Below are 22,640 nucleotides of genomic sequence, written 5' to 3'. Positions count from 1 at the left end.
TGTTACTAGCAAATTTTCAGTGCCAGGGATGGGAGACTTTCCAGTGAGTTGTTGGCCAGGGAGGTCCTTGATGCCCCCCAAAACATTACAGGCCATTGCTGAGGCCCTTGGTTTCCCACCAGGAATAGATGGTAAGATGTTATTGCTAAAGACTCCATATACTTGGGCTACAAGGTTACTGAGAAATCCTGCTGGAGCTGAGGTGAAAACTTCCTCCATGTAGACCAGCTGACAGATAGCTGGAAGAAGCCATGCTGCATGCAGTTCAATGGGCGAGAGAGAAAACACCAGAGAAGATACTCAACAGTGGACACTGCAAGCCTTATATTTGGCCAGCCAGGCCAAATGAGCCAATGGGTGCAATAGTAGCACAACTGTTATGGGGGAAACCAAATGCTCTCTAATTGGACTAGAGGCCCACTCCATGGGAGGGAATACATCCCTGATACTGAAAACCTACAACAGGGGTAGTCATGAGCCCTAGGGGTGTAACGTCTGCTGGTATCTGTTATCTACTATGGTCACCCAACTGCCTAGTAAGCACTTCTTTTAATGTTCATATCCATATATTAATGATACTCTCACTTTTGGTTAGAGAACCTTCTCTTTTCAGATGGCAGTGACCTTGGAATGACTCAGAAGGCACCACAGTGCTGAGAAGTGACAGAGGAGTGCTCAATACTGAAATATCTCTATCACACCTTCCAAGGCTCAGGGTCCATTGTGGAAGAGGTGGCAGAAACAATGTAAGACCCAAAGGAAGGGTAGGACTCTTCACAAGGTGCTCCTCCAGGCACAAAATGGCCTGGATATCCATGACCTCACAGTGCCTGACACTACCTACACAAGACCATCATAATAGGAGGAAAGGATGATGAGATCAAAATAGAAGAGAGACTGATTGAGAGGGGGAGGGGATATCATGGAGAATGGAGCTTCAAAGGGGAAAGTGAGGCGGGGGAGGGAAGGGATTACCATGAGACTGTTTACAGTCATGGAAGTTGTCAATAAAAAATATAGAAAATAAAACTAAAACAAATGAGTGTGTTATTGGAGAACTCAAGAAAGAAATTAAAATTTCCTAAAAGTAAATGAAAATAAAAAACACAACAAACTGCAGCCTATGGACTATGATCAAGGCATTCCTGTGGGAGAACTTTACTTTTGTGACTAGCTACATTACATAAACAAAGAGATACCGAAGAAATAATTTTTAAAAATTTTCTTGGAGAGATCTCTCAGTGGTTAAGGCACTTCCCTGAAAAGCCTAATGACCTGGGTTTGAATCCCCAGTACCCACATAAAGCCACATGCATAAAGTGGTGTGTGCATCTGGAGTTTGTTTGCAGTGGCTAGAGGCCCTGATGTGCTTCTCTCTCTCTCTGTCTCTTTTCCTTTTTTTTTTTTTTTTTTTTTTTTTTTTTTTTTTTTGAGGTAGGGTCTCACTTTAGCTCAGGCTGACCTGGAATTCACTATGTAGTCTCAGGGTGGCCTCGAACTCATGGTGATCCTCCTACCTCTGCCTCCCAAGTGCTAGGATTAAAGGTGTGTACCACCACACCCAGCTTTTCTCTCTCTTATTTTTATGTCTCTTTGCTTGCAAATAAATAAATAAATAAATAAGTAAATAAATAAAATAAAATAAAATAAAATATTTGGGCTGGAGAAATGGCTCAGTGATTAAGGCACTTGCTGGCAAAGCCAAAGGACCTAGGTTCAATTCCCCAGTACCCACATAAAGCTGGATGCACAAGGTGGAGCATGGGTCTGGAGTTTGTTTGCAGTGGCTATGCCCATTTTCCCTCTATCTGCCTTTCTCTCTTAAATAAATAAATAAATGGAACATTTAAAAAAGTTTTTATTGACAAATTCAAAGAAATGATTTAATGATGAATCTGAAGAATTTAGAAAAACAAGAAGAGATCAAACCCAAAAGCACTAGAAGAAAATAATTTTGATCAGAGTAGAAATTAATGAATTAAATTGAAAAAACAATGGAACGAATCAACAAAACAAAGAGCTTGTTCTTTGAAAGGATAAATAAGGTTGGCAAACCTCTTGGCCAAATTATTCAGAAGAATTATGGGCAGAAGAGCGGTGGAGCTCTGCTCTGAATACCATAGGTAAGTACACCCCACTGCTGGTGAGCGCATGGTGTGCTACATGGGGGTACATGTGTGTGTATACACCATTCCATACATACACATGCACACACACACACATCACAAGTAATAAAAAAGGAAAAGAAATGAAGAGCTATCCATAGGTAGACATACAAAATAAATGGAAATAAAAGACACGTGTTTTGTGTCTCTTTTTAGTTCCTTTATAAGTTATTTTAAAAACTATTCTGGGGCCGGAGAGATGGCTTAGTGGTTAAGCGCTTGCCTGTGAAGCCTAAGGACCCCGGTTCGAGGCTCGGTTCCCCAGGTCCCACGTTAGCCAGATACACAAGGGGGCGCATGCGTCTGGAGTTCGTTTGCAGTGGCTGGAAGCCCTGGCGCGCCCATTCTCTCTCTCTCCCTCTATCTGTCTTTCTCTCTCTGTCACTCTCAAATAAATAAATAAATAATGAACAAAAAATATTAAAAAAAAAACTATTCTATTTATTTAGTTGAGAAAGAGAGAGAGAGAGAGAGAGAGAGAGAGAGAGAGGGAGTTTGCAAACAAACTCCAGATGCATGTGTCATTGTGTGCATCTGGCTTTACGTGGGTACTGTGGAATCAAATCTGGGCCGTCAGGTTTTGCAAGCAAGTACCTTTAACTGCTGAGCTGTCACTCCATCCCTGTTATTTTCTAATTTAAAAGACCACCATGTAAAGCAATAATTGTAAAACTTGGTCAATGAGCATGCAAAAGTACAGATGTGGTTTCTATGACAATACAAACACAAAAGGAGATGAGAGAATGGAGACCATAGAAGCAATCTTATATACTATTAAACCCAAGTTGGCATTAGTTTGAACTGTCCTTGTGTATTACAATTTTTTACTATGATCCTACCCAAAAATCCCACTAAGAAAATAAAAGTTACAGAAACAGCAAGGGAGTTAAAATGATTCAAAGGGAAACATTGTAAAAGAAGGCATGGACAAGCTTTGCATGTATGTAGAAGAAATAATGACATTACCAAATAGGACTCCAGGTTTTTTCAATGTTTGATGTCAGACACTCCCAAAGCTGGCAGACCTCCTTATTCCCTTCCTCCCCACTGTGAGAAAGCTGGTAGAAAGCTTCCATTCTTCTGGCTTTGAATAAGTGAAGGCTGGAGGTTAAACCACAGGCAGAAATCCTTACTCTGCCCTCCCTCTCCAGCCCCCCTGCCTAATTGCCATGTTCATTTTCTAGTTTGCTGGAGCCATCTTTGGCCATTATTAGGTGCTTTCAGAAAGCTCCTGGTATGAGTTGTCAGCCTTTCAAATTTCCTCTTGGATAATGCATGGAACCATCAGTCCAAGCATATCAATCACATTTTGGGTGGTCTCCGTCTTTCTGCGTGGAGTGGCCATATGCAACTTAAGGCAATTACTTTATAAATGAACGAGTGTGAATGACTTGTAAAGAGACAGATGCTTATCCTTGCTTGAAATAGTCAAACAATGATGTCATTAGACAGTGATGATACAGATTTGTAATGTAATACTGGAGCAGCCACCCACACAAAAGCTATGCAGAGCTATACATCCAAAATCAGTATAATGCAACAGACTTGTAAGGAAGACTTGTAAGGAAGTCCAACAACCCACAGTGAAGCCTGAAAAAGAAACCAGGGAAGTGAAGAGCAAAAATGGAGTGGCAGCCTGAAATCCAAACACATCAACAATGGCAGTTAAAGTTAATGCAGCAAATAAAAGCAGAAACTGAAGGAATGGATTAAAAAAAAAACTAGGACTCAGACTGGAGAGATGGCTCAGCAGTAAAGGCTCTTGCTTACAAATCATAATGGGTTAGGTTCGATTCCTCAGTACCCACGTCAAGCCAGATGCACAAAGTGGTGCATGCATCTGGGGTTTGTTTGCAGTGGCTAGAGGCCTTGGCGCACCCATTCTCTCTCTCTCTCTCTCTCTCTCTCTCTCTCTCTCCACTTGCAAATAAATAGTTAAAAATAAAGAATAGCACTTAACAATATGCTGTCTATAAGAAACTCACTTCAAGTGCAAAGAAAGCAAAAGAATGGGAAATGATGTTATACAACATTTATTTAAAAAGTAGGAATAAATGCACATTATTATTTACATATAAATATGTAATAAATAAGAGAGAAATATGTTTTAGAGCAAAGAAAGTGATCAGAGACAGAGAAGGACATTATCTATGACAAAGGCATTGTCATATTAAAAGAGCTTTAAAATACATGGAGCAAAATCCAATAGAACTAGGAGGAGAAATGGTTACATCTACACTTAGAATTGGCAATTGCAATGCCCTCGCTCAACAATTGACAAAGCAACTGGCAAAAACTAGAAAGAGCAATTCTATCAGCCAAAAGCATTGGATGGCTAACCACAGAATGTGATACAACAGCAGAATACATTCTTTTCAGGCCCACAGATTGTGTAACTAGACAGTCTATCCTGAGCTATAAGGAAATCTCAACAGATTTAAAAGAATTAAAATCATATGCCATATTATCTGACATAACAAAATCAAACTAGAAATCAATTCAGAAAAATGTCGAGAAATATTTGAAACACTTGGAAATTTAAAAGCACCCTTTGGAAAAACAACCCTTGGGTCAAAAGAACTCTTAAAGGTGTTCAAAATGCACTGGACTGAGTCAATATGAAAACACAACATATCAAAACTTGTAAGGCTGGAGAGACAGCTTAGCAGTTAAGGCACTTGTCAGCGAAGCCCAAGAACCCAGGTTCGATTCTCCAGGTCCCATATAAGCCAGATGCACATGGTGGCACATGCATCTGGAGTTTTATGCAGTGGCTAGAGGTGCTGGCTTGCCTATTCGCTCTCTCTCTCTCTCTCTCTCTCTCTCTCTTTTCTCCTTCTCTCTGTCTCTAATAAACTTGTAGAGGTGCATCTATAGCACCCCTGAGATAGAAATTTTGTATCAAGTTCATGTCTACATTAGAAAAAGGGAAAGAAGGTGGGGAGACGGCTCAGTGTGAAGCACTTGCAATGCAGGTGTGAGTTCCTGAGTTCACATCTCCAGAACCCACTTCAATCCAGATGCTGTAGCAGCTGTGGCATGGCAAGGAGGCAGAGACAGGAGAACCTCCCAGAAGCTTGTGTGCCAGCTAGCCTGGTGAACGGTGGTGAACGAGAGACACTGCCTGCAGCAAGGTGCAAGCAAGACAGACAATGAGAATGTTTGCCAACCTCCATAATGCTCCATGGGCTGTTGTGTATCCACAAGGACACACACACACACACACACCAACAAAAGAGCAGAAAAGAAAATGGGAAAGCTACAAACCATTAACCTAAGCTCCTATCCCAAGAGCTTTGGAAACTTCCAAAAAGCAAGAAAAATGAAGGAAAAAAAATAAAGAAAAAAATGGATGTCAATTGTACCCATCACCTTCTTGTTGCTGGGAGGAAACACTTAACCAGAAGCCGCTCATGGAAAGAAAGAGTTTATTTTTGGATTATAGTTTCAAGGGAAAGTTTTAACATGGTAGGGAAAGCATGGCAGGATATATCCAGGCATCATATCTTTACATTAGCATGGAGGAAGTAGCCAGATAGAGCTGAGTGGGGGCAAGCTGGGCTACAAGAGAGCAAAGCCCATCCCTAGTGGCCCACTCTGACCAGCAAGTCTCTACCTCCCAAAGGCTCCACAGCCTTCCCAAACAGCACCACCAGATGGGGACTAGGTATCCAAAAGTCATGAGCCTATGGGGGTGGGGCACTCAACATTCAAACCATCACCTTAATGAAATTGAAAACAGAAAAAGATAGAGAAAAACCAACAAAACAAGAAGCTAGAGACTTTGAAGGTATCAGTAAAGTTATTACATCTGAGTCGGGCGTGGTGGGGGCATGCCTTTAATCACAGCACTTGGGAGGTAGAGGTAGGAGGATTGTTGTGAGTTTGAGGCCACCCTGAGACTACACAGTGAATTCCAGGTCAGCCTGGGCTCTAGAGTGAGATCCTACCTCAAATAAAAGTTATTAAATCTCCAGAAAGATGACAAAATGAAAAGAGTGACTTCAGAGATTATCACCATCAAGAGTGGAACCTGGTGTGGAAGGAAGTTTAGAGCTGCGTACATCAATATGACTCAGGGAAACAACAACCAACTCCACACATTTAAATTGGACTTGTGAAATAAACACATTCTTCAAAACATGAACCTCCACTGGTTACCAACTTTGAAATAATGATGAGCTCTATAACTTGAAACTGACTTTGTAACTAAACCACTTCTACAGAGGAAACTTCTAAGCCATGAGAGTTTTGCTGGACACTTCTTACCAAAAGTTTAAGGATAAATTAACATCAGTTCTACAGTCTCTTCCAGAAAATGTAAGATAGCACTTTGCAATCTAGTTTTGTGAATCTAGTAGTACCAAAACCACACTGGCTTGATACCAAAACTAGATATAGTATGAAATATTTACAAATAGAACTCGGCAGTTGGGAAAAACATTAAATGCGCTGTATGTCGTGGCTTGTATATGAAATGTCTCCCACAGGCTACTATGTTGGAACACCTTGGAAGGTTTCAATTGGGTTGGGCTGGAATTCATGGGTCGCTAGGAGAAAGCTTTGAGGTCTTCTAGCTTTGTCTTATTGCTGCAGATGTGATGTTTCCAGGTGCCTTATGTACCTGCTACATTAATGGAGTGAAAGTGTCCCCTCAAACTGTAAGCCAAAGCAAACCCTTTATTCCCTTAAATTGCTACTTGTTGGATATTTGGTCACAGCAATGAGGAAAGTAATGAATATAATACTATGTGAGATTTTTTTTTTTTTCTCCCCATGGATACAATGTTGGGTCAGGATTTAAAAGCCAATTCATGTAATTCGTCTTGGTAACAGGCTAAAGTTGAAAAAAAAAATCACATGATTATGTTGACTGATGCAAAAAAGGAGCACTTTCCAAAATTTAATAATTCTTCGTGATAAACTCACAAAATCAGACATGATGTGTGTGTGTGTGTGGTGTGTCAGGTGGAAGGTTCCTCAATTGGCAAAGAGCACGTGCATGTTAGGTAAATAGTTTTACACTGAATTATTGGGAAGTAATGACAAAAAAGTGTACAATTTCCAAACAGACACAGTTCTGAATATTTAAAAACCTGCATTGATTAGATCTGAGGCAGAACTTGTAGACAGAGGTTCTCTGCAAGTTCCTGTCCTTCCTGAGGGCAGGACCACCCTGCCTTGTCAGTAATGTGCCTATTACTGAGGAAAAATAGTTGCATAAGTTTCATGGAGCTTAAGTGGCTTTCTGAGTTTGTACAGCTGTTTAAGTAGAGAAAACAGCAGATGACCATACTTCTTTGGACATCAGTTCTGTTTATTTTTAATTCAAACACACCACGATACTACTCAAAGCCACGGAGCCAATCAGGAGCCTGGTAGCCCAGCTCTCATGAACCTCTGACAATGGCATCAGCTGCCTTCTCCAGGTGTGGGGCACCACGTTCTGAGTCTGAGGGAGCTGAGGCTTGGCAGAGGGTCTGAACTGTGACTGCTCTCCCCTTGCCAGGGTCCCCAGCCCTGGCTGAGGACCACAGCTCTCTAAAGACTTGTTTGACATTTCACTGAATCTCATCTAGAGGCTCACAAGAGATTTAATACTATTAGGGTAGTTTGAATGTATGTCTCCCCACTCATAGACTCAGATATTTTATTAAAGCTTGTAATATGGATTTCCAGCCACCTGTCAGGAAGTGGTGTCACTGGGGGTAGATCCTGGGGTCCAGCCACAGGTGTTTGTGGGGGGGGGTGGGTCTGATTTCCAACCTAAAGGTATGTAGATTAGTCTGCCCGAATCCCCTGGTGTTTTGCTGATGGTTGTATGCTTGTTTGTGGTGATGTTTCTCTGCTTGGATGCATGAATGACAGTCAGCTTCTTCTGCTACTGATGGAACTTCCCCTGGATGTGTAAGCTCAGAGAAACCCCTTCCTCCCATAAACTGTCGGTTTGGAAGTTCATCCCACCAATGTGGAGCTGATTACAGCCTGTTGGTTGCCAGATTTGGCAACTAAAATTATAGGATGTTCAGTTAGATTTAAATTCTAGACAAGTGACAAGGATTTTTTTTTTTTTTTTGATATAGGGTCTCACTGTAGCTCAGGCTGACCCGGAATTCACTCTAGTCTCAGGGTGGCCTTGAACTTATGGCGATCCTCCAACCTCCGCCTCCTGAGTGCTGGGATTAAAGGCATGTGCCACCACGCCCAGTTTAAGGATTTTTATTAAATAGGACTCAAATATTACACGGGGCATAACTATAATACATACTCATTATTTACTTGAAATTCAAATTTAACTGGGCATCTTCTACTTTATCTGGTTAGCTTACCAGGATATTATATACCTATTTTTTTTAAATGAAAGAAGTTTTGTTTTGGCTCATGGTTTTAGAGATTTCAGCCACAGTCATTTGTATGGGTTGCTCCAGTCAAGGTGGTACTTTGTAGCAGGAGCACATGATGGAAAAACAGCTTGACCTTTGATGGGTGATTGGAAAAGGAAGAAGAGAGCTAGAGAATGTGACCGTGTCCTTCAAAGGCATGCTCCCAACAAGCTACTTCTTCCAACTAGGCCCCCCTCCTAAGATTACCCATAGCTCTTTTGTCTGTGAATCCATCAGTGCATGACCTATGGATGAGATTCCTTCTAACTGCTATCTTCCAAAAGCCCACCTCTGAGCATGGCTTCATTGAGGATGCCTTCAACATGTGAGTATGGAGGGGATATTTCATATCCTAGCCATAATACCAGGCATTGAAATTTTGGGCTCCAGTGTAATCTTTTGGGAATCACTATCACATATGTTGTTGATGGTTAATCTACATGCATCATGTGAGACATCGTTGTATTGTTATGCCTATATTTGGTAAATCTAGAAATGATGGTTACTTTTTAGTTTTCTCTTTCAATGTTTTATATATTCTGTCTCTTCCTGACCCTTCATTTCCCTGCTGGCTCACCTCCTTTCATTAAATAGTCCCTCTTCTGCTTTCATATCCTATGCGTGTGAGTATATGCATATGTATACATATACATAGTTAAATGTAGACTTTGCACATGAGAGACAATGTGTGATATTTATCTTTCTGGGTCTGGCTTATTTCACTTGGTGGGATGATTGATTTCTAGTTCTATAAATTTTCCTGTATACGTCATAATTCCATCCTTCCTTATAACTGAATAAGATATCATTATATATGTCCACATGTCATATTTCCTTCATTCATCTGTGGGTAGACTTGCTGGGTGGTTGTATAGTGTGGATGCTATGTACAGTGTAGCAATAAACGTGGGTGTGTAAGTGTCTCTGTAGTGTGATGACTTACAACCCTTCAGGTAACACCTGCAAACAACGGTATCCTTGGGTCATATACTAGCTCTGTTTTTATGTTTTTTTTATTTTTACTTTTTAAAATTTTTATTAGCATTTTCCATGATTATAAAAAAATCCCATGTTAATTCCCTCCCTCCCCTCCACACTTTCCCCTTTGAAATTCCATTCTCCATCATATTACCTCCCCATCACAATCATTGTAATTACATATATACAATATCAACCTATTAAGTACCCTCCTCCCTTCCTTTCTCTTCCCTTTATGTCTCCTTTTTAACTTACTGGCCTCTGCTACTAAGTATTTTCATTCTCACGCAGAAGCCCAGTCATCTGTAGCTAGGATTCACATATGAGGGAGAACATGTGGTGCTTGGCTTTCTGGGCCTGGGTTACCTCACTTAGTATAATCCTTTCCAGGTCCATCCATTTTTCTGCAAATTTCATAACTTCATTTTTCTTAACCGCTGAGTAGAACTCCATTGTCTAAATGTGCCACATCTTCATTGTCCACTCATCAGTTGAGGGACATCTAGGCTGGTTCCATTTCCCAGCTATTATAAATTGAGCAGCAATAAACATGGTTGAGCACGTACTTCTAAAGTCTTTTTAGTTTTGTTTTTGAAGTCCTACCACACTGCTTCTCATAGTAGATACAACAGCGTACATTTCCACAAGTATGTGCAACCTTGTCACTAGTCATTTAGTAGACAACTTGGCTATCACAGTATCACAGAGTGAGTAGCTGCTTTCAGAACAAGAAACAGAATGGGTTTTGAGAAAGAAAATTAAAAAAAACGTAAGTTTTCTGAAGCTATTCGGACATCTCTCTGGTTACCCACATAGAGAAGTTTGCCAGACTATTGACTATGGGCCTGGTGTTTGGGAGCATGGTCTGGGGCTCCATGTTTGGGGAGTCGTTTGTGTGTGGCTGGTAAAGGGATGGGCTCCGAATGCTGCCGTCAGAGGGCAGGAATGGACATGAGGAATTAACGCACAGAGCTGGCTCCCTTCCTGTTAGTACAGGGCTTTCCTCCTCTGAGCACAGTCCACCTAATTAGCTGTGTCTCTCTTCGTCTTGTTGTGGGGGAAATTGCCCTGTGCTGGCTCACACTCTAATCCCAGGGATTTATTTGAGGTAACTATGGTCAAAGACTGGTCATGCTGCTGGCGCGACGATCTGTGAGAACTATTCATGTTGAAATCAGCCCCAATCTTCCACTCAGTGAATGAGGCCTGGAACAAAAACCTTTATGTTCCACACATGCAAAAGTGATTGCATTCATGGGGTACTCAAAGACCGCAGTCTTAACAAAAGATGCTTGGGAACAATAAATGAACAGGGAATTGTTTCCCTGATTTTAAAAAATTCTGGCAAATTAGCATCACCTCTTTATCTTCTGTGTCTTCATCTGCAATGGTGTAATTGTAGTGTTTCTTCGGAGAGGTAATGTGAGGAGGATTAAATGAACATGTTTGTGCATCTGTAGGTATAGATGTAGATATACCCATGTCGATGCAGAAACATGTGCACGCACAGTATTTGGAACAGGGTCTGACACAAGTACCTGGTAGATGTTAGCTGCGTGTTGATGGTTTAAATAGCACGCCTATTTGACTTCCTTGGAGCAAAGCTGGGGGCTGTTGTGTGGTCTGTGATGAGCTGAAACTCAGATTTCTGCTGCGCCAAGACTGGAGCTTCTTGCCATTTGGTCATCATTTTACTTATTTGAGAAAGAGAAAGAGAAAGAAAAAGAGAGGGGGGGGGGAAGGAGAAGGTAGAGAGAGAAAGAGAGAGAGAAAGAGAGAGAGAGAGAGAGAGAGAGAGAGATAAAGAGGCAGCTGGAGAAAGAGGCAGATAGAAAGGGAGGGAGAAGGGGAGAGAGAGAGAGAGAATGGACTCGTCAGGGCCTCCAGCCACTGCAAACAAACTTCAGATTCATGTGCCACCTTGTGCATCTGGCTTACGTGGGTCCTGGGGAATCGAAGCTGGTCCTTTGGCTTTGCAGGCAAATGCCTTAACCATTAAGCCATCTCTCCAGCCTTTCATTTTATTAACTAAATGTAGAGCAGTTGAAATTATTTAGCCTCTCCCTTCCATCGGCAGAAAGAGCCTTGGGCTGGGCAGAGGAAATTCTGTTAAATGCTTATTCCCTTGTACCTGTGGAGTGGTTGCGACTTGGCTTTCCTTCTTGACTTCGCAGTGTCATTGTAGAATGAAGGACATGTACTGGGTGCTATCCTGTGCCGCTCAGTCTCCTCAGAGGATGAGGTAATCTGTGTTGGCAGCTCTGGGGATTTCCTTCCGCCTTTCCCTAGATTACCTTCTTCTTTGTGGGCAGCCTGCATCCAATATCCTGTTGATGAAGGAAGAAGCACAAAGGTCCAGACGGGGAGACCAAAGAAGGAACAGCACCAAAGAGCCACGCTGGATCCAGTGCTTCTCAGGCTCCGAGTCCTCTGCTCAGCCTCTTCCCCTGCCCCATGTGTGTCCCTTAGCCCTTACACGTGTGGCTCCCAAGACTCACCCGTAACACATCCCCTGCCAGCAAATCTCAGACTTTTACAGAATACAGAGTTTTACAAGAAAAGCCACCTCAGGGCTGGAGAGATGGCTTAGCGGTTAAGCGCTTGCCTGTGAAGCCTAAGGACCCCGGTTCGAGGCTCGGTTCCCCGGGTCCCACGTTAGCCAGATGCACAAGGGGGCGCACGCGTCTGGAGTTCGTTTGCAGAGGCTGAAAGCCCTGGCACGCCCATTCTCTCTCTCTATATCTGTCTTTCTCTCTGTCTGTCGCTCTCAAATAAATAAATAAAAAATGAACAAAATATATTAAAAAAAAAAAGAAAAGCCACCTCAATATCTTATACCAGGAAGGTTGTAGGAAATACAGTCTAAATTAGATTTTAAAGATGGGTCGTGCCAACTGGCATTGAAGATCACATCACTGGAGACAGGTGGGCACTGGTGGTTTTGGTGGGCAGCTGAGGCATCATTGTCGAGACCTGGCATGGTGGGGGAGGCATGGTGACAGGTGGGGTATTTCAGGCTGTTTTTGGAGCCAGGGGTGGTCATATGCAAGGGTCTTTGGAGTCAAGATGGCTGTTGTTGAAAGACATCAGCACCTTGGAGAGGAGAGAGCAATGGAACCAAGGGAGGACTGGTCACTAATGTTTGTTTGGCAAAGAGTGTGAGGTCCAGAGGGTATTTTGGCAGCGTGAAATGACTCTCATTTCCTTCAGCCAAATGCGGGAAAGGAGAGGGTTAGTGGAGCTCCAGAGAAAGTTCAGCTCTCCCCACGAGTCCGCCTCCCACATCAAGGCTTTGGCTACGAAGCGGTGACGTGCTGTGTCTGGAGGCAGACTTGCTCTTGGGTAAATATGCAGGAGAGGGATTTTTGAGTCATACGGTTGGTGCAAGCTTAACATTTTAAGAAGTGGCTGTACTGTGTTACATCCTGACCAGCACAAGAATTCCAGCTGCACACATGCTTGCCAAAAAAACCTGCCGTTGTCAACCTGAGTTTCAGCGATTTCATCTACTGTAGCATCTCACTGTGGTTTCAGTTTGCATGTCTCTGATGGCTAAGAATATTGAGTGCTATTTTACATAGGCTCGTTTGATTTTTGTGTAAATCAATTTAAATAGTTTGCCCATCTAAAAATTGGACTTTTTTGGGGCCGGAGAGATGGCTTAGCAGTTAAGGTGCTTGCCTGCAAAGACTATGGATCCAGGTTCAATTCCCCAGGACCTGTGTAAGCCAGATGTGCAAGGTGGTGCTTGCATCTGGAATTCATTTGCAGTGGCTGGAGGCCCTGGTGTGCCCATTCTGTTTCTCTCTATCTGCCTTCTCTTCTCTCTATCGCAAATAAATAAATGTGAACCAAAAAAAAAAAAAAATTGGGGGCTGGAGAGATGGCTTAGTGGTTAAAGAGCATGCCTGTGAAGACTGAGGACCCCGGTTTGATTCTCCAGGTCCCACGTGAGCCAGATGCACAAGGGGGTGCACGCGTCTGGAGTTCGTTTGCAGTGGCTAGAGGCCCTGGCACACCCATTCTCTCCCTCCCTCCCTCCCTCTCTCTCTCTCTCTCTGTCTCAAATAAATAAATAAAAATAAAATCTTAAAAAAAATTGGGCTTTCCCCTCGATGTGGTGTTGGAAGAACTCTTCCTGGGTTTGAGTGTTCGGGATGATTTGAGATGCTTCCTCCTGGTAGGCAGCTCGTCCTTACATGTTTGCTACGAAGGGTTGTGAAGAGCAGAGCACTCCCATTTTGTTGATGTCTAGCTAATCGATTGCTTTCGCTTTCTAAGCTTATGTTTTAGATAGGTCTCCTTATGTAACCCAGGTGGGTTCGGAACTCTTGATCCTCCTGCCTCAGCCTGCCCCACCACACACACATAGCCTCATTTATGCTTGTTTTGGGGTGTGTGTGTGTGTGTGTGTGTGTTCAAAGAAAACTTTACCGGCTCCTAAGGCACAGAGATTCTTCCCACTCTTTCTCAGTGCTCCAGACCTGCTTCTGTCCTCATCATACCGCAGTCGCATCCCTCACCAGTAACAGTGATCAGCTCTGAGAAACTCGGTTCTGTCTGTTTTGGTGGGTGCGCATGCGCATGCATAGACGCCTGTGCGCAAGTGTGCGCACACGCGGGCGGAGGTCAGAGAACAGCTTCAGGTGTTAGCCCTGGCCTTCTGCCTTGTCTGACAACAGCGTCTGTCATTGTTCGTCATCGCGTTCCCCAGGCTAGCTGGCCAGGGGGCTTCAGGGAGATTTTCCCGTCTCTGCCTCCCACCTCAGCTATGCCCTGACAGGCGCTAACAGCGCCGCGCTGGCTGCGCATGGATCCCGGGGATCTGAACTCAGGCACTCTCGCTTGCACCGCAAGTGCTCTGTCCACTGAGCCATCTTCCCACCCCCATCGCTTCCCTTCTTTTTTTTTTTTTTTTTTTTTTTGGTTTTCCGAGGTAGGGTCTCACTGTGGCTCAGGCTGACCTGGAATTTACTATGTAGTCTCAGGGTGGCCTCAAACTCATGGCGATCCTCCTACCTCTGCCTCCCGAGTGCTGGGATCAAAGGCGTGCGCCACCACGCCCGGCCCGCTTCCCTTCTTAAATGACTTGCAAGCATCTGACAGGTTCTTTTAAAAAATGTTTTTGTTTTTATTTATTTATTTGACAGAGAGAGAAAGGGGGGGGGTGAGGGAGGGAGGGAGGGCACACCAGGGCCTCCAGCCACTGCAAACGAACTCCAGATGCATGCAGCCCCCTTGTGCATCTGGCTAACGTGGGTCCTGGGGAATTGAACCTGGGTCCTTTGGCTTTGCAGGCAAATACCTTAACCTCTAAGCCGTCCCTCCAGCCCTGACAGGTGCTTTCTGACATCCCCCCCATGGCTGTAGAGACTCCCCATTTTCACAAATTTCTCCTATTTCTATGACCACTTTTCAGTATGTATTACTAGTCTGTCTCCTTTCCTCTCCTCTCTCCCCAGCCTTCCCCTCTTCTTTCTGTCCGCCAGCTCCTCCCTCTTCCTTCTCTTTGTCTCTTCCCATAAGCAGACCTGCGTTGCCTGCACGATCTCATGTTTCTGATAGAGCTCAAATTTGTGTCTTTAGCCCAGAACTCTCTTCTAATTTATGACTTGCATATGCATATTGTACTCCACATCTCCACTTGGATAACTTTGAAAACTCAATCTCAAAATTGTACTCTGAGTCTTCCCTTTCCTGTATTTTTTAAAAAATTATTTATTTATTTGAGAGGTATGTAGAGAGATATAGAGAGAAAGAGGGAGAGGAAGAGAGAGAGAGAGAGAGAGGGAGGGAGAGAGAGAGAGAGAGAGAGGATGAATATGGCCAGATGCATGTGGCCACTTTGTGCATCTGGCTTTACATGGGTACAGGGGACTCCAATCTGGGACATCAGGCTTTGCAAGTAAGTGCCTTTCACTACTGAACCATATCTCCAGCCCTATCTCTTAGTTAATAGCTTCTTTTAAAAAATTATTCATTATTAGTAACAACATATTTTGTTTGGCTACATCCTGGGTTGGTACCCTCTTTTCCCTCTTCCCTGCCCCCATTCTGCTGGGGGCCCTCAGTGGGGCTGCAGGGATGCCCATGGGATTGTGGGTTATATGTTGTGGGAGCAGCAGTCAGCTTTTCTGGTGGAGGGAGGCAATGCCTGTGGGCATGATGTCCCATCCTGTGGCTCTTACAATCTTTCCGTCCCCTCTTCTCCCAATTTCCCTGAGCTATTGTGGGTGAGTTTTAAGTCTACTTCAGTGATGAGCTCTTAGGAGCCTCTGGATCTCTGCTTTGCTGGGGGTTGAGTATCCTCAGGGTCTGTGTTCTTCACCCTGGCACTGATTATCAGGTTCAGCATCGAAGCAGCTCTCTTGCTCATCTCCCCAATTCCTCTGTGGTTTCAGCTGTGGCTTGGCTGAAGTGCGAGGGGAAGTTTATCTCCTCGGCTCTCACAACCTTCTGGAAAAGAAGAACAGATTCTCCAATGGAGAGTGAAATCAGCATAGTTTAAAAGGGATAAGCATTACCAATTTAGGGAGAAGTTGATGGATGTAACCCCTCTTTTAGCCAAGACTAGTGGGAGCTTGACACTGGAGAACATAATTTTTGTCTCCATAGGATTTTGATCTGGTTCCTGATTCCAGGTATGGGTTCCTTTACACTGAGCAGATCTCTTAGCCAATCAAAAAGTTATTGGTTACCCACCAAGGCTGTGTGCAGTGGCATATTTCGTATGTTGTAATAGAAAAACTTGGAGCCATTTTGAACTCTGTCAAAGTGCCTTTTCTGCATCGATCAAGATGATCACATGGTTTCTGTCCTGATGTTTATTTACATGGTGGATTACGTTTATTGATTTGCATGTGATCATCCTTGGAGCGAAACCCACTTGGTCAGGATGTATTGATTTTCTTAATGTGTTTTTGAATTCAATGTATAAGTATTTTGTTCAGATTTTTTGTATGTTCACCAGGGAAATTAGTCTGTAGTTTTCTTTCTTCCTTCCTTCCTTCCCTTCCTCCCTTCCTTCCTCCCCCCTCCCTCCCCCCTCCCTCCCTCCCTCCCTCCCTCCCTCCCTCTTTCTTTCTTTCTTTCTTTCTTTCTTTCTTTCTTTCTTTCTTTCTTTCTTTCTTTCTTTCTTTCTTTCTTTCTTTCTTTCTTTCTTTCTTTCTTTCTGTGTTTGTGTGTGGGTGTCTTTACCTGGTTTTGGAATCAGGGTTATACTGGCTTCATGGAATGGGTTTGGTAGTATTCATACCTTTCTACGATGTGGAACAGTTTGGGAAAGGTAGGTATCAGATCACTCTTAAAAAGCTGAACTGACCTGGTTCGGTGCTTAATTATCGCTTAGTCTCATTGTTGTGGCTTTACTTTTGGTTGGTCACATGAATTTAGGAATTTATCTATTTTACATAGGCTTTTTGGAACACAAGTTCTCAGAATACTCTCTAGCACTCTTCTTGCTTTTATTAGACTTTGTCACAAAGAATCTGTTTTTCATCTTTACTTTTATTAATTCAGGTCTTTTCTGTTTGTTAGATTGCCTAAGGGTTTGTCAATTTTGCTAATCTTTTTAAAGAACCAACTCTTTGTTGAGGTGGTAATATGCATTGTTCTTTTAGTCTCTATTTCATGAACTTCTTCTCTAAATTTTATTATTTCTTGTTTACTGGGTTTGGGATTAGCCTTTTGTTTTTTTCTAGAGTGTTCAGGATCATAGTTATGTCCCTCGAGGTCTCTCTGAGCACTTATAGCGATAAACTTTGCTTCTCTGCTGTATCCCAGAGGACCTGATAGACAGTGCTATCATTTTCATTGGTTTATAGGAATTTTTAAATTTCTCCCCTTATTTCTTTGATGCTACGCTGTTCACTCAAAAACAAGTTGTTTGGTCTCTAAGTATTTGTGTAGTTTCTGAAGTTTCTCTTGTTATTGGTTTATATTTTTGTTTCTTCATAGGAGACAAGGCATTATCTCATTTCTTTTGCATTTGTTAAAGCTTGCTTTGTGGCCTATCATATGATTAATTTTGGAGAAAGTTCCATATGCTTCTGAGAAGAATGTGCATTCCTTATCTGTTGAATGGGCTATTCTGTAGATATCTTCTGAATCTAGTAGATCTTTGGTTTAACTTAGCTTTAATGTCTCTGTTGATTTTCAGTTTGGAAGCCCTGTCTCAATGTGAGAGGAGAGTATTGAAGTCTATGTTGCCTTTTATGCCTCTTTAAGTTTGTTTTTACGACATTTGGATCCCAATATTCACTGTATAAATATTTACATGTTACTGTGTAGTGACCTTGAAAAAAATCCTCTTCTGACTGGTTTTAGTTTGAAGTCCAGCTTATTACATGTAAGAATATGTACTTCTGCTGGTTCACAGCCTCCGTTACCGTGATGCACATCCTCTGACACTCAGGTTTTGGGTGTCTGCACTAAATATGTTCGTTGGAGGCATCAGAGAGTGGGAGCTTGTTTTTGAAATCAGCCAGTTACTCTGCATCTTTTCATTACATTTCAGGTTCTTTTTGAGAGGAAACTGCTGTTTCCTGTGTTTTGTTAGGGGATGTTCTCGTTGGCTAGATTATTTTTCTTATGAGCTATGGTTCTGAGAGTTTTCCATGCCGGCTATCTATGCTCATCTCATGGAGTGGGTTCTTTCATGTGGTTTGGTGGGTGAAACTGGTCTCCTTTCTGTTTGCATAATATTTCTTTAAGAATTGTTTTTGCAAGGCTGGGGAGATGGCTCGGTGGTTAAAGGTGCTTGCTTGCAAAAGTCTGCCATCCTGGGTTCAATTCCCCAGTACCCATGTAAAGCCAGATGCAAAAAGTGGCACATGCGTCTGGAGTTCCTTTGCAGTGGCAAGAGGCCCTGGCTTGCCTGTGCTTTCTCCCTTTTTCTCTCCTTCTCTCTGTTGTCAAATAAATAAATAAAAGTATTTTTAAAAAGAAGGAATTATTTTGTAGTGCTGGCTTGGCTCTCATGAATTGCATAATTTGTTTGTCTTGAAGTATCCTTACTTTCCCCTCAATTTTGAAAGTATCTTTGCTAGTCACAACACTTTTGGTTGAAGTCATTTGCTTTCAGAGCTTAAATATGTTGTTACAGGCTTTACTGGCTTTTACGATTGCTGATAAAATCTAGTTATTATGATATTCTTGCTGTTGTATGTGAGTTGACTTTTTATTATCTTATAGCTTTTTGTAGTTTTTGGTACTATTTCTTTGACATCGTGACTATAATATTTTGTAGAGAGGCATGTTTATTTAGGGTTATAAATGTCTCTTGTGTTTATATATCAACTTAATTCTCTAGGTTTGAGAATTTTTTTTTGCTATAATTTCATTAAGTAATTTATTTATGCCTTTAAAATTCTTCTAACTCATGGATTCTTAGTTTTTGTCTCTTGAATATATCCCAGATGTTAGAGAAGTATTGGTCATATTCATTTTTTTCTCAATTTTTATTAACATTTACCATGATTATAAAAAGTATCCCATGGTAATATCCTCCTTCCCCCCTGCCTGCTTTCCCCTTTGAAATTCCATTCTCCATCATATCCCTTCCCCATTTCAATCAGTCACTCTTTTATTTTGATGTCATGATCTTTTCCTCCTCTTATGATGGTCTTGTGTAGGTAGTGTCCGGCACTGTGAGGTCATGGATATCCAGGCCAATTTATGCCTGGAGGGAGCACGTTGTAAGGAGTCCTACCCTTCCTTTGGCTCTTACATTCTTTCCACCACCTCTTCCGCATTAGACCCTGAGCCTTGAAAGGTGTGATTGAGATGTTACTCAGTACTCCAGTCACTTCTTTCTAGCACTATGATACCTTCCGAGTCATCCCAAGGTCACTGCCATCTGAAAAGAAAAGATTCTCTACCCAAAGTGAGAATAGCATTAATATAAGGGTATGAACATTAAAAGAAGTGCTTACTGGACGGTTTGATAAGCATAGTATATACATTTAGCCAAACAGCAGTAGATGTTACACCCCTAGGGCTCATGACTACCCCTGTTTTAAGTTTTCAGTATCAGGGATATATTCCTTCCCATGGAATGGGCCTCCAGTCCAATTGGAGGGCAGCTGGTTTCCACCATGACAGACGTGCCACTATTGCACCTGTTAGCTCATTTGGCCTGGCTGGCCAATTATAAGGCTTTCAGTGTCCACTGTTGAGTATCTTCATTGGTGGTATTTCTTTCTCCCATTCATTTTTTCTTTATAGATATCTAAATATGTTTTATCTTAATTTTGTCCTTCATTTCTGAAATTTGCCATTCTACATGATCTTGTCTGTTCATTAGGCTTTCTGACATGTTTTTAAAGATTATTTTGTTAATTGTTACTTATTTATTTGAGAGCAAGAGAGAGAGAGAGAGAGAAAGAGAGAGAGAGAAAATGGGTGCATCAGGGCCTCCAGCCATTGCAAATGAAATCCAGATGCATACGCTCCCTTGTGCATCTGGCTTACGTGGGTCCTGGGGAATTGAGCCTTGAACTGGGATCCTTAAGCTTCACAGGCAAGTGCTTAACCACTAATCCATCTCTCCAGCCTCTGACATGTTTTTTTATTTGACTGCTTCTTTAATTTCCAGAATTTATGTTTTTTTTTTTCAGTGTGTCAATTTCCTTGCTGAGGTTTTGTTCCATATTTTTCACTTTTTTTTCTCAAGGACACTATTTCATTCACTTTGGAAAGTATTTGATCTAGGTATTGCATTAATTTCCCTAGCTCATTATTCTGCTTACTTGAGTCTTGTCTTTTTTTTTTTTTTTTTTTGGTTTTTCAAGGTAGGGTTTCACTCTAGCCCAGGCTGGCCTGGAATTCACTATGTAGTCTCAGGGTGGCCTCAAACTCATGGCGATCCTCCTACGTCTGCCTGTCTGCCTCCCGAGTGCTGGGATTAAAGGCGTGCGCCACCATGGCCTGCTGAGTCTTGTTTTTAAAAAGCAGGGCTCTGAATTCTTTCTCAGATGTTTCAGCTGCCTTTGTGATTTTGCTTTCCATTATAGGGATGTTGCAAGGCTGGGGGTGTGTTGCAGTGCGTTATTGTCTTATAGTCTTTGTATTTCTTTGTTGTATTTGGCATATGTCCTGGGATAGACATTTCTTCCAGTCTTAACTCCTCCATCTTTGTCCTTTTGGTGGGTTGTTCTCTGTGAGTCATCTTAGAGGGTTATTTTCATTAGAAATTACCTTTCTTAAAGCTATTTAGAGGGGAGACTCAGTAGTGTCTCTTTGTAATTACCAGTCTACTCTGTTTGTTCATAGGGTACCCCAGGCACATGTGTCCCTGCTAAGGTTCAGGGACAGTGCTCAAAACTTGCAGTTTAGAACCAGTAATTTAGAGAAATAAAGAAGATATGGGGACAGGAGGAAAAAAAGGCACAAAGTATGAATGAGAAGGAAAGCATGTGCGTTGGAGGTGTCGGGGCAGTTTAGAGATGCAGAAATCTAGAAAACAGATTCTTGTAGGTATAGACATGTGAGGAACAATCATGGGATCTTTCTCTGGTGAGATAGAAGTTAAAATATCGCATTTTAACAATTGATCTACAAAATTGTAAATAGCAATAAAAGCAGCCAACTAGAAAAAAAAACAAAACTACTAAAAACCTAAAATATGCATATAAACTTGAGCTCACGTGATATAAAGTTGGAAAGAGAAATACTAGGGGCAGAGTGGTACAGGGGCAGGGTGAGGGAGAGATAAGCCTGAGGAGTGGGGGGACTCAACCAAAACTAAGGATCTGTGAAGATGCCACAAGGAAACCTTTTACCCTGTATGCTAATTAATCACTGGAAAAATGTATGTATTCATTACTTTCTTGTTGCTGTGAAGGAATGTATACCCAACAAGAAGCTGCTTAAGGAAGACAGAGTTCATTTTATTTTTTATTTTTATTTATTTATTTACTTTCCACATTTTTATTAACAACTTCCATGATTATAAAAAATATCCCATGGTAATACCCTCCATCCCCCCACTTTTTGCTTTGAAACTCCATTCTCCATCACATCCCCTCCCCATCTCAATCAGTCTCTCTTTTATTTTGATGTCATGATCTTTTCCTCCTCTTATGATGGTTTTGTGTAGGTAGTGTCAGGCACTGTGAGGTCATGGATATCCAGGCCATTCTGTGTCTGGAGGGAGCACGTTGTAAGGAGTCCTATACTTCCTTTGGCTCTTACATTCTTTCTGCCACCTCTTCTGCGTTAGACCCTGAGCCTTGGAAGGTGTGATAGAGATATTGCAGTGCTGAGCACTCTGGTCACTTCTTTCCACCACTATGATGCCTTCTGAGTCATCCCAAGGTCACTGCCATCTGAAAAGAGAAGATTCTCTACCAAAAGTGAGAGTAGCGTTAATATAAGGGTATGAACATTAAGAGAAGTGCTTACTGGGCAGTTTGATAAGCATAGTATATACATTTAGCCAGACAGCAGCAGATGTTACACCCCTAGGGCACATGATTACCCCTGTTTTAAGTTTTCAATATCAGGGATGTATTCCCTCCCATGGAGCGGGCCTCCAGTCCAATTAGAGGGCAGTTGGTTTCCACCATAACAACAACGTTCATTTTAATTCACAACTCCAGACTGTACTTTCCATGAAGGTAAGGAAGGCATCGTAACAAGGAATGGGGAACTGGCTGGTCACACTACATTCGGCCAGGAAGCTGAGAGTGAACAGGGAGTGGTGGTGGTTTGATTCAGGTATCCCCCATAAACTCAGGTGTTCTGAATGCTAGGTTCCCAGCTGATGGAGATTTGGGAATTAATGCCTCCTGGAGGGAGTGAATTGTTAGGGGCGGACTTATAGGTGTTATAGCCAGTTTCCCCTTGCCAGTGGTTGGCACACTCTCCTGTTGCTATTGTCCATCTTGTGATGTCCACCCTCTGCTTATGCCATCGTTTCCCCCTGTCATTGGGGAGCTTCCCCTTGAGTCTGTAAGCCAAAATAAACCTCCTTTTTCCCACAAGTTGCTCTTGGTTGGATGATTTCTAACCAGCAATGCGAACCTGACTGCAATACAGGGCCATAAAACGTCAAGGCCTGACTTTCCCCCATTCTTCCCTGCCCCAGCCTCAGGGATCCACTCGCAGAGCACTG

The sequence above is a fragment of the Jaculus jaculus genome, chromosome 18 (assembly GCF_020740685.1).
Source record: "Jaculus jaculus isolate mJacJac1 chromosome 18, mJacJac1.mat.Y.cur, whole genome shotgun sequence".
NCBI classification, from domain to species: Eukaryota; Metazoa; Chordata; class Mammalia; order Rodentia; family Dipodidae; genus Jaculus; species Jaculus jaculus.
Note: the sequence above shows the minus strand (reverse complement) of the source record.